This window comes from Peromyscus maniculatus, chromosome 14 (genome assembly GCF_049852395.1).
Source record: "Peromyscus maniculatus bairdii isolate BWxNUB_F1_BW_parent chromosome 14, HU_Pman_BW_mat_3.1, whole genome shotgun sequence".
Taxonomy (NCBI): Eukaryota; Metazoa; Chordata; class Mammalia; order Rodentia; family Cricetidae; genus Peromyscus; species Peromyscus maniculatus.
The window spans coordinates 45,336,636-45,352,895 of record NC_134865.1 but is presented as its reverse complement, the minus strand read 5'-3'; the positions used below and the strand labels follow the sequence as shown (position 1 = coordinate 45,352,895).

Below are 16,260 nucleotides of genomic sequence, written 5' to 3'. Positions count from 1 at the left end.
CAAAGCCAAATAGGGTATGAAGAGGATCCACCATACCCCCTGGACTGTCCGCAAAACCTCAAATCTCTTCATCATGAGACACTAACATGAAACTGCCCAGCCTTTCTCTACCAATCAATTGAAGCTTCCAGTTATATTTAGGGAGGCCAAAACCCATCATCAATAGCATACAGCTGGTAACTTCTCCAGTCTTCCATTGAGTCCACCTGAGGTCAACTGTCATTTTTTTTTTTTTTTTAGTTTTTCGAGACAGGGTTTCTCTGTGTAGCTTTGCGCCTTTCCTGGAACTCACTTTGGAGACCAGGCTGGCCTCGAACTCACGGAGATCCGCCTGCCTCTGCCTCCCGAGTGCTGGGATTAAAGGCGTGCGCCACCACCGCCCGGCCAACTGTCATTCTTAAAACCACCAACCAAATAAATCAAAATTCACTTGGTACAACTGACTAGTTATCACCAGGAATCCTGGACAACATTAGATCTGTCCAGCATGAGATTCAGAGCCCAGTCCACTCCCAAGTCCATCATCAAAGTTCATATAGAACAAAACAAAGTCACCTTTCTTTCTCACATTGATAGCGTCAAGTTTGCCCAAGAGAGCCAAAGTTGCCACCACAGAAAATGAGAATCTTCTCTCAATTTCTCCTCAAATATCTCCAGCAAAAGAACTGTTTTCTTTCTGTAGAATTTGAACACATTCCACTTTATTATGCCAGTAACAGTAACATTATAATATACAGAGTCAGAATCTAGACAACAGTAAGAGCATGCAGATGAGGATCGTGTCCAATGCTTACTGCCCCCCACACACACAAACACTCATGTTGACATGACTTGATAAACGCCAGTATTTCCTCTCTGTTCATGAGATGAAGCTGCCCAATGAGATCCATCGCTGTCAAGCCCTAGATGCCACTCATTCTCAATGCATTCATGTATTCATAATCATCTTTCTTTGAGTCACAAGAGGCAATATAATCAGCATGGTTCTCCAGTAACAGGGTGTCAGGTGCATCTGACTTGATGACATCCTTCTGTGGTATGCCCATGCCCAAACACCAAAAAGGCCTACCATATTCAAGTGTAAGATTGATCTTATGCATGGGGTTATTCACCTAATCACTCTGCTTTGATATTTTTGCTGTAAGTTTTGAAAAAGTTAATCTTTATGTAAAAACTGTTAAATATGGGGAACAGTTTACCTTGTAATTGACATCTCAGACTATTCAAATGATCCTCTCTGAACACTTCACTATTTTGTTTTAGTACTGTAAATATGACATTACAATGTATAGTCTAAAGATGACTAAGGTTATCTGTCCAAGTCCCACAGGCATTAACTCACAGGACCAGAATCTGAATCCATCCAATGTGACGCTTAAATCTTTACGGCCATCACAACTCTATTTTCTATAAACGGGGGTTGAGGTACTCTTGCTTGTACCATTAAGATAGAATAAAAGAAGACCATAATTATTCTCCACTACTTCCCTTTCTCAACTCAAATGCCCTTGAAAGAAAGGTACAACTCACTGCTATGTAGGACACAAGGAACTAGGTGGACAAACTTTTAGAAAAGGGTAGTGAAACTTTTCTAGAATGTGAAATACCCAAGAAAAGGTGTACTTTCCATTTTAAGGAACACAGGCCTTATACCAGAAATTGTAATAATATCTATGCCTACAATCTCTGAACTAAAATTAGTAATATGGAAATTAAAAATATCATTTTACAGATGTTGTTGGTTGTTTGTTACTCTTTACTCTTTGGGGAACCCGCCACCCAGCTCCCAAATTAATCATACATAGAGTCTTATTATTACTTATAAATGCCCAGCCTTAGCTTGGCTTGTTGCTAGCCAGGTTTTCTTACATTAACCTGTCTACTTTTTGCCTCTGGGCTTTTGTCTTTCTCTATTTCTGTATACCTTTCATTGCTTCTTACTCCTTGTCTTGCTGTGTAGCTGGGTGACTGGTCCCTGGTGCCCTCCTCTCCTCCTCTTCTTGTTTCTTGATCTTGCTTCTTCCAGATTTCTCCTTCTATTTATTCTCTCTGCCTGTCAGCCCCACCCATCCTTTCTCCAGTCTCACTATTCGCCATTCAGCTCTTTATTAGACCATCAGGTGTTTTAGACAGGCAAAGCAGCACAGCTTCACAGAGTTAAATAAATGCAACACATTTTTGCATCATTAAAAAATGTTCCACAGCATAAACAAACATAACACATCTTAAAATAATATTCCACAACATACAGATCCTTGTCGATTCCAATTATATTCATTAAAAAGAGCTAAGTGTGGCACAGCTAGGCAGGACTTACTACGATACATAATATAGTTGTACAAGGAGAGATGGTACTTCCTGGATCAAGTGTTCACTGTTCTCTCTCAAACTTCACATGTTCAACACAAGAGGCACTCTGCCAAAGTAAATCGCTACTTAGCAAACAAATAATCTGATGTCTTGTACTTTCACCATATCTTGTGCTTAGTGAATGTATCAGTAACAAAGGGGTAACTGCTGTGGGATGTTCTGTATGGCAAATGTGTTGCTCTGATTGGTTAGTAAATAAAACACTAATTGGCCAGTGGCTAGGCAGGAAGGATAGGTGGGACTAACAGAGAGGAGAAAAGAAAGAACAGGAAGGCAAGAGTCACTGCCAGCCGCTGCCAGGACAAGCAGCATGTGAAGACGCCGGTAAGCCATGAGCCACGTGGCAAGGTATAGATTTATGGAAATGGATTAATTTAAGATATAAGAACAGTTAGCAAGAAGCCTGCCACGGCCATACAGTTTGTAAGCAATATAAGTCTCTGTGTTTACTTGGTTGGGTCTGAGCAGCTGTGGGACAGGCGGGTTGGAAAGATTTGTCCTGACTGTGGGCCAGGCAAGAAAATTCTAGCTACTACAGGGGGATTGATTAATAATATCCATATTGCATATATACATGGAAATATATTCAACACTAGAACACACTCTTTAGTCTTAAAATTTATTGACACAACATACAAGGAATCTAGGCACACAGGCAGTTGCAAACACCTCACTACAGTGACTTCAGGTCTATATTTTAAGTCTCCCATTAACAATAACTATTTTTATAAAAGGCCATGGATAACAAGGAAATGTTAATAAAACTATCATTTATTTATATTAACTGCACCACCCAATTTAAATTCATGCTTTTGATGCTCCAAATATATTATCAAAATTATGATTTGAAAGAAAAAATGTGTTTTCTTATGACAAAGGAAGCCCCAGAAATGAAAAGTCGAAACAGAATAATCTGATTGTGTTTCTGTTACACCAGTGATTTAGTGCTGCTCCAGAACAGCACATGAGCAGCTCACAATTCTCAAACATGCAAAGTATTTCCATGTGCTTAGGACAAGGACTAGCCAAACCAAACAAGGCTGCAGAAATTGACTGTTTTACTTCCCTGCCATCTGTCGCCCCTTCTTGCCTTTCCTGCCTATTGTTCATAGTAACACTTTAAAGGCTGAAGGCAGCGAATCAGATCTCCAGCTGGGAACTGGAGTTCTAGACATCACATGGCAATGATATAGTCCAGTGAAATGGTTATTGACATAAACACCTGAAGGAATACGCATTCCCTAATACAATCATAATACACTGTGTAAGTATCTCTTACTTGTATTCAAATGTTTTCATTCAGTGTTTATTTTAAAAAAATGTTTAATCAAGATCATACAGACCCTTAAGGAAAGCTAATAATTCTGATCATTATCAACCTTATTTTTATACGTTTTATACTTGGTGATAATAAGCTTTATTTTTATTTTATTTTATTTTTTTATTTATTTTTATTTTTTTTTTATTTTTATTTTTTTTTTTTGGTTTTTCGAGACAGGGTTTCACTGTGTAGCTTTGCGCCTTTCCTGGAACTCACTTGGTAGCCCAGGCTGGCCTCGAACTCACAGAGATCTGCCTGCCTCTGCCTCCCGAGTGCTGGGATTAAAGGCGTGCGCCACCACCGCCCGGCTAAGCTTTATTTTTATCTGACATATATATAGAAAATGACTCCATGACTTCAAAATCCTGTAAGGCAGGAGAAAGAGAATTAAAGCAATAATACAAAATGCTTTCACAATATGAACTAAAACACCATGTGCTAAAACAAGAACTTGACATAGTATTTCCACTTCTCACTAGTAACGATATTGAAGTTGTCCCTCCTCAAAGAGATATTACTGAATCGCATGGCTATGAAAGCTTGAGCGAAAAGGCAATCAAATAAGATGAATTTAGGTTCCAAATGTAAATATAATGAAACTTTTAAATTCCTGTTTGTACTGAAGCCTCAGACACATGACAAAATTATAAAAGCTGAAGCCCTAGTGGGGCTACAGATGTGCCTCAAGAGCATGCACACATAAAAAATATGTAATGAACTGGTGGGCTGGAGAGATGCTCAGTGGTTAAGAGTACTGGCTGCTTTTCCAGAGGACCCAGGTTCTGTTCTCAGCCCACAGGGTGGCTCACAACTGTTGGAACATGGTCCATGAATGAAGCTTGATGAGGAGATTTCCGAGACCTTGTGAGAAAACTCCAAGTAAACAACAAGTGTCTTGGAACCTGTGCATCCATAACATGGGTTGTTCTTGGAATGTGCTTTCGAGTTCTTCCCATGTAGAGTATAGGAATGAGTTCACTCCAGACTATTCATTACAGATGGCAATTGTTATTTGTTCATAGGCCTCTACGGAAAAGCATGGTTTTGCCACATGTGGCTTGTCCTTGTGATTGTATGCTTTACTCAGGTGACTCTTCTTAACCCTCAGAATATAAATTGTCGGGTGCTCTGAATAAAGTTGGCTATTGTGTAAGACTTTAGTCCGCTTGATTTTTAGGCCCTGTTCTCCCGGGTTCATGCCCTCAACTAGAGTGGTTAAACAACCATTTCCAAGTCCAGTTCCAGTGGATCTGATACCTTCTTCTAGCTTCCTCAGGAACTAGGAATGCTCATACATGCATGCAAACACTCATACACATAAAACACTTTAAAATACTTTAGCAAGCTGAATCTACATATATGCTAGAAATATAAAATGGGAAATAAAATTAGAAACCTGGACTGTGGAAAGATTTTAAAAAAATGTTGAAAAATAGCAAAGCTAAAATGATTCATTACAAACAAGAAAACACCAGTAAAATCAACAACTGAATTCTCATTAGAACCCATTAAAGTGGGCTGGAGAGATGGCTCAGAGGTTAAGAGCACTGACTGTTCTTCCAGAGGTCCTGAGGTCCTGAGTTCAATTCCCAGCAACCACAAGGTGGCTCACAACCATCTGCAATGAGATCTGGTGCCCTCTTCTGGCCTGCAGTCATACATGCTGTATACATAATAAATAAATAAATAAATCTTAAAAAAAAAAAAAAAGAACCCATTAAAGCTAGAAAGTAGTACAAGATCTCCAAATCAGTGAAAGAAAAAAACACAAAACCAATATATACATTGTGGAGACAGGGTCTTATATATCCCAGGCTGGCCCTGAGTTCACTAGGTTGCTGAGAATGACCTTAAACTTCTGATCCTCCTGCCTCGATCTACCTCCAAGTGCTGGGATTCCAGACATGTGTCACCACACTAAAAACCATGCATTTTTTTCACCAAATTAAACTGTATCTCAAACTAGGCAAAATGAAAACATTCCTAAAGTGCTAGGATTGAAATTCAGTGGCAGAATATTTGTCTAGTCTGAGCAAGGGCTGTGTATGCAGAGGGTTATGATTATGATGGCTTAGATTAAACAACGACTACGGAATTATCAAAATTTAAAAAAATCTGAAAAGCTAAAAGGAAATGACAACAAACCATCATTACAAAGAATACTAAGTAAAAGAACTTATTATAAAGGATACTAAAAAGATTAAATTAAATAGATTAAATATAAATCACTAGATGAAAAAATTTATAAAATTCTGTAACTGCTCCTTTAAGAGCAAGATATATGTGACAATAATGGCACTTAGAGAGGAGAATGGCAGCCTTCACCTGTAATCCCAACCCACAGGGGCTAAGCAAGGAAGATGGCCATAAAATGTGAGTCAAGCTGGGGCTACACTGTGAGTTCCAGGCCAGCCTGGGCTACAACATGACATGTGTCTCACAAAACAAAATAAGCAAACAAACAAACTCCACAACGTCAGCACTCAGGACAGAAGAACAACACAGAGTGACAGTGGATCAAATCATCTATGTATCATTGGCACTTCATTAATATTAAATGGAGGAAGAGCCAGACAGAGTGGCTGACATGTAATCTAGCACTTGAAAGGCTAAGGCAGGAAAATCAAGGGTGAATTTAGGGTCAGCTTGGGTTAGAGGAAGTATCTCTCTCTCTTTCTCCCCCCCCCCCTCTCTCTCTCTCTCACACACACACACACACACACACACACACACACACACACACACACACACGCTAATATTAATATCCATCTAGCCAGCAAAATTCAAAGAGAAGATTTAGAAATTTTATCACTATAACTCTTACAGTTGCATTAAGAGAATTTTGAGGAGATAGTGTTAACAACTTTATGTCAACAAATAGGATATTTTAAGTAAAATATTCAGATTCTTTAAAAATAAAAATGTGATATATCTGAATAGATTAAATCTATTTTTTAAATTAAGTTTTATCAACTGCATATAAACAAACAAATTAGAAAATGATGATTTCACTGGAGAACCCTACAAAAAGTGTAACTAAGAATGACAGTATTTTACACACACTCCTTTAAAATGAAGAGATTTTATTTTCAAGAAAAACAAAATACTTGACAAAACATGACAGGCATCCTGGTGAAGGCACTACACCAAAGCAAGACAATGGTTTTCACAGCAAAGTAAACAGCAGATCAATGCAGCGTCTCTCATGAAGACAGACACAGAAATCTTTATAGAAATGTTAACAAGTGGAAGCCACACGTATCCTAGGACTAAACAGCTGAAAATGAAATCTAAAATAATTCCTTGAAAACTCTGTCTAAAACATGAAATACACAGGAGCAGATGGGACAGTAAGTCTATGACCAACCACGAAAAACTATCACAGCCGGGAGATAAAGAGACTTCCAGTGCACAAACACCACCTCGCCCCAGGAGAAAAGAAAGAAAACAAACAAACAAACCCAAACAACTGACAAATACAAACCTAGAAATAACACAGGGGGTGAAATGTCAGAATGGGATATTAGTGATGATGATGATGATGATGATGATTTGTTGGTCTGGTTTCGTGTTTTCAGACAGGGGTCTCACTTTGCCTGGACTCGTCACGTGGCTGAGTCAGGCCTCAAACTCATACTGACTCTCCATGTCAACCTCTTGAGGAACTGGTTGACAGGTCTGTGCTACTATGCCTAGCTAGTATAGGTAATATAAATATGTTCCATATGCGCAAGAAGATAGGGTGGAAAACGAACATAAGGAGAAAAATGAAAGATGCAAATACCCAAACAGAACATTTCAGAAATAAAAACATGTACTTCATGAAATGAAAAATAAGGTGGTGCATACTTTAGTCCCAGCACTGGGGGTGGGAAGGTGGCAGGCAGATCTCCGTGAGTTTGAGTCCAGTCAGGGCTCTGTAGAGAGACCTTGTCTCAAACAAAAACAAAAACAAAACAAAACAGAAGAAAAGAAGGAATGGAGGGGGAGAGAGAGGAAGAGAGGGACAAGAAAGGATGAAGAAATGAAAAACAGAGAGTGGGTAAACAGCATATTAGGCAGTATGAAAGAAAAAGTAATGAATCTGAGCACACAGAAACAGCAGCTTCCACAGCAAAGACAAGAAACGGCCAGAAAAACATAATGGACAAGGCATCAACTAACTATTAAGGAGGATAACATAAGGGCAATTAAAATTACAGAGTAAGAGCCGGGCAGTGGTGATGCACGCCTTTAATGCCAGCTCTTGGGAGGCAGAGGCAGGTGGATCTCTGGAGTTCAAGGCTAGCCTGGTCTACAGAGTGAGCTCCAGGACAGCCAGGGCTACACAGAGAAAGCCTGTCTCAAAAAACCAAACCAAAATCACAGAGTAAAGTGAAGAGAAAGAAGAACAAAAACATTATACAAAGAAATAAAACACAACTTCCCAATTTGACAGAATTTTTCAATAGAAAAATCATCCAGATCAAAAAAAAAAAAAAACCAATAAGAAGGTATCATCAGAAAGGAACTCTAAACCACGTGGCAGGAGAACTTTTATAAAACATGTAGCCAATAGCTAGAGAACACACACTCTTCAACAGACTGAACATTTTCCAAGAAAGATCTTATATTAAGTCACAAAACAAGTCCCAAAAAATTCTAAGCAATGAAAACATCACGTGTCTTCCCTAATAAATAATCAAAGTAACTTCAGAAACTGGGCAGACACCAAGGCTAAGCAATGCGCTCCTGAGCACAATGGACCAATGAAAAAAATAAAGGAAATTTTAAAACTTCTTGAAATAAATGAAAATAAAAACCCAACATATAGATACCTATGGGATATAGCAAAAAGCCACACTAATAAGTGAGTTCAAGATGAGAAATGCCTATTAAAAATTTTCAGAAAAAAAAAAATCAACAAACTTTTTTCAAAAACTAGTAATTCAGCTGGTCATGGTGGCACATGCCTTTAATCCCAACACTGGGAAGCAGAGGCAGGTGTATCTCTGAGGTCCAGGCCAATCTGGTCTACAGAGCAAGTTCCAGGACAGCCAAGACTAAAAAGAAAAATCTTGTCTCAAAAAAAAAAAATCAACAAACAACAAAAACAAAACTAATAATAGAAGTAAGGAACTAGAAAGGCAAACCCAAACACAAAATTGACAGCAGATACAGAATGGAAGATACAGTCTATCCATCCAGCAAGGGATTACTATCTGTAATGTAAGAAACTCAACCCAACAGTGAACAACAGTAGTAGATTGTTGTAAAATATTAGTTAAAGATGTGTTTCATTTGTGTAGCAATTTGTTTAATGATTCAAAGATGTGTTGGATTCTTTTATGTTGCATTTGTTTAACTCTGTGAAGCTGTGTTACTTTGCCTGTCTATAACACCTGATGGTCTAATAAAGAGATGAACGGCCAATAGTGAGGCAGGAGAAAGGATAGGCGGGGCTGGTGGGCAGAGAGAATAAATAGAAGGAGAAATCTGGGAAGAAGAGGAAGGAAGAGCAAGAGAACAAGGAGAGGAGGATGCCAGGGTTCAGCCATCCAGCTAGCTACAAAGTCAACCACGGAGTAAGGGTGAAAGTGAGGTTACAGAAGTAAGAAAAGGTAAAGGCCCAGAGGCAAAAGGTAGATGGGATAATTTAAGTTAAGAAAAGCTGGCTAGAAATAAGCCAAGCTAAGGCCAGGCATTCATAAGAAAGAATAATCCTCCATGTAGTTATCGGGAGCTAGAGGGCTGGAGAGCTGGCTCAGCTGTTAAGAACACTGGCTGCTTTTCCAGAGGACCCAGGTTCAGTTCCCAGCACCTACAACTGTCTGTAACTCTGACACCCTCACACAGACAAACATACAGGCAAAACACCAATGCACATAAATAAAAACAAATAAAGCATTTAAAAATGTATTTTAAACCAACATCAATCCTAGCGCTCTGTGAGTCGGAGGCTAACCTGGACTAAAGAGCTAGCTCCAGGACAGCCAGGACTGCACAGGGAATCCCTGTTTCAAAAAACAAACAAACAAAAACAAAAGAAAAAAGAAAAAAAAAACCACCAACCAATTTAAAAAAAAAAAACCCAAGCTGTTATTTGGGAGCTGGGTTGTGGGCCACCCCCACCCCTGGCAAGAGTAAAGAGCCATTAGAGTAAAAACCAACCAACAACAGTAAATAAACTAATTAGAAATGTGGAGAGAACACAGATATTTCTTTAAAATATACAAATAACCAACAAGTAAATGAAAAGTGCTCAGCAGCACTAACCAACAGGCACACAGGTAAAACCCATGGTGAGATGTCAGCATCGCCCACCCCCATCCCCTAGAAAAGCAGCTCTCACCCAATGACAAGGGCTGGGCAGGTGCAGTGAAGACAGCTCTCAGACACGGCAGGGCAGGGTATGGACCAGCAGGGCCACCGTCATACATCAGGAAAGGTCCTCCAAACACTACAAACAGAACCACTAACGGACAACAATGAACTCTACCACCGGAAAAACCCCAAAGGTAAGGAGATCTGCTGTGGGATGGTCTGTATGTCAAATTACTCTGATTGGTCAATAAATAAAATACTGATTGGCCAGTGGCTAGGCAGGAAGGATAGGCGGGACTAACAGAGAGGAGAAAAGAAAGAACAGGAAGGCAGAAGGAGTCACTGCCAGCTGCCACCAGAACAAGCAGCATGAGAAGATGCCAGTAAGCCACGAGCCACATGGTAAGGTATAGATTTATGGAAATGGATTAAATTAAGCTATAAGAACAGTTAGCAAGAAGCCTGCCACGGCCATACAGTTTATAAGCAATATAAGTCTCTGTGCTTACTTGGTTGGGTCTGAGCGGCTGTGGGACTGGCGGGTGACAGAGATTTGTCCTGACTGTGGGCAAGGCAGGAAAACTCTAGCTACAGAGATCAGCACATCCAAGAGTGTATCAGCAGCCTGTTTCCTGCTGCACTGTTCACCATGCCATGACAACCACAGTGTGCACCAAGAGAAGAACAGGGAAAAGAAAATGTGGTGTGTACTCACAATGGAACAGCAGCTGTAAAACTACATGGAATTCCGTCTCTCAGCAGCATGAATGGAACAAGGGACATTAGGTAGCTGATGCCACAGACACAGAGAGTGGTTAGCAGTAACTGAAGGGAAAGGTGGATAACAGGTCCAGGGCAAGCTGGGGGTGGGGGATGACAATTTCTAATGTTCTACTACATGCATGTAACTACAGCCAAAGATAAAACTGCAGGTAGAATGGACTCTGAATGTTCCCAAGACAAAGAAATGATAAATACTAAAGGAATGGAAATATCACATGTTCTGAATTAGCAATTTTACTAAAATAATCATATTGTAACCCATAAACAAGTGTGTGTGTGTGTGTGTGTGTGTGTGTGTGTGTGTCTGTGTGTGTGTGTCTGTGTGTATGTATAAATGTGCAAAGAGATGATAAATAGTAAATTTGGGGAAATCCCAGAACCATATTGCAATGTCACTAGTACCTATTCAACACAGCTAAGATAGATTTTAAACTCACAACACTGAATGCCAGCAAGGATGCACAGATGACAGAACTCAGGATGGAAAGCAAACTCCAAACAGAAAGCAGTAGCTTAGCCTCGGATGTACATCCGCCACAGGAGGCCAGGGTCTTGTCCCATCTCATCTCTACACGTCCACTTTCTTTCCCTTACCATCATGTCTCATGACTCCCAAGTTTAAACTCCACTTCTTAGTTAGTACTGTTTTCTTTACACTGCATAAGAATGTATTAATATCACCTGCATTTGCTGTTTAAAACTGATTACAAATACTTACCACTATTTAAGTACTACAGACTCATGACTATATAAAACTAAGTTAAATAAGAAGCTTCTATGTGGTGGTATTGTGTTCCCCGAAATATTGTGCACCCTAATAAACTTATTTGGGGTCAGAGACAGAACAGCCACTAGATACAAAGGCTAGAAAATGGTGGCACTCACACCTTTAATCCTAGCATTCCAGAGGCAGAAATCCCTCTGGATCTCTGAGTTCAAGGCCACATTGGAAACAGCCAGGCATGGTGACTCTCACCTTTAATCCCAGAAAGCGAGCCTTTAATCCCAGGGAGTGATGGTAGAAAGCAGAAAGGTATATAAAGCGTGAGGACCAGAAACTAGAAGCATTTGGCTGGTTAAGCATTTGACTGGTTAAGCTTTTAGGCTTTGAGCAGCACAGTTCAGCTGAGAGCCATTCGGTTATGAGGACACAGAGGCTTCCAGGCCGAGGAAAGAGGATCAGCTGAGAAGTTGGCCAGGTGAGGTTAGCTGTGGCTTGTTCTGTCTCTGATCTTCCAGTTCACCCCAATACCTGGCTCAGGTTTGTTTTATTAATAAAGACTCTCTAAGATTCATGCTACACTTCTACCCTCAAGACATTTATCGTCTAGTAACTAGCACGCACCTCAACATTCCAACACATTGAAGTAGGCAGTTTTAAGGGTTGAAAAAAGTAGCTGGATGAAGAGAGTTATGAAAGGAAAAAGAAAAATACACATCAATTTGTGGATCAAACTTGGTGTTTGGGGTCGGGAAGCAAAGGCTTGTCAAGTAAAGGTGCTTTGCCACCAACCCTGATGACCTGAGGTCAATCCTCAAAACTCCCACGGTGGAAAAAGAACCGACTCCTGTAGGTTGCCTTGTGTCCCCACATGAGAGCACTCTGTGGCACACAGAACATCAGGGCACTATAGAGACAGAAGAGCGAGCCTTGGGTAAATGCTAAACCTGGTTAAAAAACAAATTCACACTAAGATACAGCTTCTACCAGAGAGGAAGAGAGAAAGGAGGAGGGAGGGAGGGAGAGAGGAAGAGACAGAGGGAGAGAGGGAGAGACAGAGGGAGAGAGGGAGAGAGGGAGGGAGGGAGAGAGAGAGAGAGAGAGAGAGAGAGAGAGAGAGAGAGAGAGAGAGAGAGAGAGAGAGAGAGAGATCTGTTCAGTACAGTTCACCACCCACAAATGGTCAGATAAACAGTGGGCATCTCCACCAGCAAACAATCATGGGAATTCAGAAACAGTGCTCTCAGGGAGTCCATTCTTTAGCATTTGGTATTCTGTGAGTCTTCAACACTGCTGACCCAAGCCAGGGGTTATTACCTACCTGTTAAACACTCAAGTCTCGCTGTAACAGCCACACACACTCAAGGAGTTGACTAAAGTATCCACAATGAACAGAAATTGAGACTTCTTCCTATCTCATGAGAAGGTGTGCTCCTGGGCCAGCTGGGCCTGCATTTCCTAATCACATCAAGGAAACACATGTACATGGACAGAAACCTTCCTCGTGATGTGTTTACAATACATTTGTTAATCAATGATTGTTCTTCAAAAAGTTTTAAAGCTGACCTTAAATGTAGTTGTACCTTTATAACTGTGGGGTATTGGTTTCACCAAAATCCAAGGACATTCAAGGCCCTTAAAATAAAATGGCTCATCTTTCCAGCGAGTGGTGGTGAATACAGACTCATGGCTACTGCACGAAGCTGAGAGACAAGTGTCCAGCCAGAAACAAGACATTTATTTATACCATCCAGCTAAGACTCAGGAAGCACTGCAGAAGAGGAGGCAAAAAGGATGTACGCGCTGGAATACAGAAGAATGGCTGGGAAATGCCGCCTTCTGCTCAAAGCCCTCAGTGAAAACCAATGGTGACTGCTTATAAACTATAGCCAGTGTTTTCACAATCATTTAAGATTATTCCAAGCATGGTATTCCATAAAGACAAAGAGGATCCGAAGTATTTGTATATCTTTAGTCTCCACTAATATCAACATAATGTATAACATTCACTTACCTAAAGCATTTCATAAAATCCTGTCCTATTCTTAGTGTTAGGATTGCAAAGTTTATATGCTAAGCATAGAAGTAAACATTTAAGGAGTTTAACAGTATAAATACTGGCATGTGGGTAAAAGAAAAAAAGATACTTTAGACAGAACTATCAAAAAACTTCAGTGCAGCCGGGCGGTGGTAGCACATGCCTTTAATCCCAGCACTTGGGAGGCAGAGGCAAGCAGATCTCTGTGAATTCGAGGCCAGCTTGGTCTACAGAGTGAGCTCCAGGACAGGCAAGGATACACAGAGAAACCCTGTCTCAAAAAACGAAAACCCAAAATTTAGTGTGGCTCAGTGCAGTGGCTCACTCCTGTAATTAAAACATCTGAGAGGTGGAGACAGATTGGCTTAAGATCATCTCCCACTAACTCAAGAGTTCAAGGCCAGCTTGGGCTACTTAAGATGCTGTCTCAAAAAGTGAAGGTTGAAAAAAAGTTTCCGAAAATTGACTAGAATGAACAAGCAGGGCAGAGAAAATATTCTGTTACTGGTACCTTTTGTTTACATAACAGCCATTTCTTACACAGGTTTTTGTTACTCTGTTAATTCTGCTAGGAATTTCGCATGGCTAACTCTCCATCACAAACTTATCAGTTCAAATGTCACTTTCTCATATATGAGAAGGAAGGATGGTTAATATTCTGCATTTTACTCTAAGTAAACTGAGGAGACAACAAAATATTAAGCAAGAAAGTTATCAATTTTTTTCAACATTACTTATTATTATCTATTCGTTTGGGGAACCACCCAAAAGGTTTAGAGAGTAGACCATGGGTGCTCAGAAGAGACCAATGGATAGCAAGTAGCCTAGAAGGCAAAGATGAAGAAAAATGGGCGAAACACATATCAATTCTGAAACAGTCATTGAGATACTCAAGTTGCTGTAGCTAGCAAGTAGGGACAATGAACTTGAAGAAAGTTATGATGGGTTCTGTGGCTTCTGCTTAGACTGTCAAGTCTGATGATATACATTATGAAAAAACTCAATAGAAGCAACTGCTGCATAATTGCTAACTAAGGTTGTGTCTTATCACATGCAAAGGGTAAGAAGACACAGTCTGCGTGTTTTAAAGTTAGAGTACTGTCTCCAATGAGAACCAAACCTGGACATTTTTGAGCAGTTCATTCTTGCATTCCATTCATGCTCTGTTTACAGCAGGGGAGAGAGACATTTCTGAGTATGTGACTGCTTTGCGTCATCGAAGCACCAGACTTCATACAGAAAATGACTGGACTAATCTTTCCAACTAACTTCTGCCACCTCAATATTGCATGTCCTTAGGAACAGCTTTGAAATACTCGCGTGTATACAATGATAAAAATGACAAATGTCAACCAAAAAGCGGCACACCCCATCCTCTTAAGCTTTTCACTGTGTGTGGGAGAGCAGAATCTTTTTTTGAGTAATACTGAAATTTATTATAAGCCACAGTCATCCTAGGGACCTCCATGCTATATATATAGCCTCTATGGTTATATGGGTTGTGGTCTGATTGTTCTTTATTTTATATCTAGAATCCACTTATGAGTGAGGACATACCATGACTGTCTTTCTGGGTTTGGGTTACCTCACTCAGGATGATTTTTTCTAGTTCCATCCATTTGCCTGCAAATTTCATGTTTTCATTGTTTTTCGGGAGGGCAGATTCTTAATCTGCCAAGTTCTTACACATGTCCTTAGAGAACTGACTAATACAACACAAGCAAAGTACACCCTGGTATGAGTGCACTTCTGTCTCTAGAATTCACCTCAGAGAAGCAACTCCAATGGCAAGACTTTTCTACACATTGGTTTTTGTTACATCTTTGAGGTAAGAGCTCATGTGGCCCAGGCTGGCCTCAAACTCACTAAGTAGTCGAGGATGACCTTGAATTTCTGATCCTCCTGCTATACTCCAGTGTTGGGATTGCTGGTGTGCATTACTAAGCCCAGCATCATGCTTGAGAGTGCTCAGCAAGTACTATATCCTCTCACCTTGCCCTGATTTACACAATTCTATTACTGCTACTTCTATGGCTGCTTGACCTTACAGTAGATATTTGGTTTGGGTGCAGATGTGAATGCATCGTGCACATGTAGAAACCGGAAGACAATCTCTGGCATCATTCCTCCAGAGCTATCCAACTTGATTTTAGGTCTGTGGCTCACTGGCTGGGCTAGAGCGGCTGTCCAGCAAGCAAAAGGATTCACTTGTTTCCGCCTACCCAGTTCCGGGATCACAAGCAAAACCCACCACGCCTAGCTTTCACTGGACTGGGCCCTCTGGATAGGAGAGACAGTTGTTTAGCTTGAACTGTATAGGGGCCTCCAGGCAGTGGGATCGGAACCTGTCCCTAGTGCATGAGCCGGCTTTTTGGAGCCTAGTGCCTATGGTGGGACACTTTATCAGCCTTGGTGCAGGGAGGAGGGGCTTGGACCTACCTCAACTGAATATACCAGGCTCTGCTGACTCCTAGCATTCTACTTTAGAATTTAGAATCACCCCAGCGTTCTACTTTAAATATTTTTAAAAGCAATATGAATTAACTTAAGGATGAAAAAGTATTCATTCACCACAATGTCAAAGTGACAAATATTTACAGTCTATATCATTCACTAAGAGTTTTAATGATTTTCTTTAAGATGGACTTTGGTACAATTCTGATCAACTGTCTATTCATCTATTCTCCATCCATCCATTCAACAAACTAGCTTCCAAACAAGAGT

At 40.4% G+C, this 16,260-nt stretch overlaps 1 protein-coding gene and 1 pseudogene across 1 annotated transcript in view; both read right to left on the bottom strand.

Moving 5' to 3' along the window:
* Window positions 1-16,260, bottom strand: part of Mnat1 (MNAT1 component of CDK activating kinase) — a 179,451-nt gene that overhangs the window by 72,611 nt on the left and 90,580 nt on the right. The gene's annotated exons all lie outside the window — the stretch shown is intronic.
* On the bottom strand, window positions 398-3,768 carry LOC143268520 (uncharacterized; annotated as a pseudogene).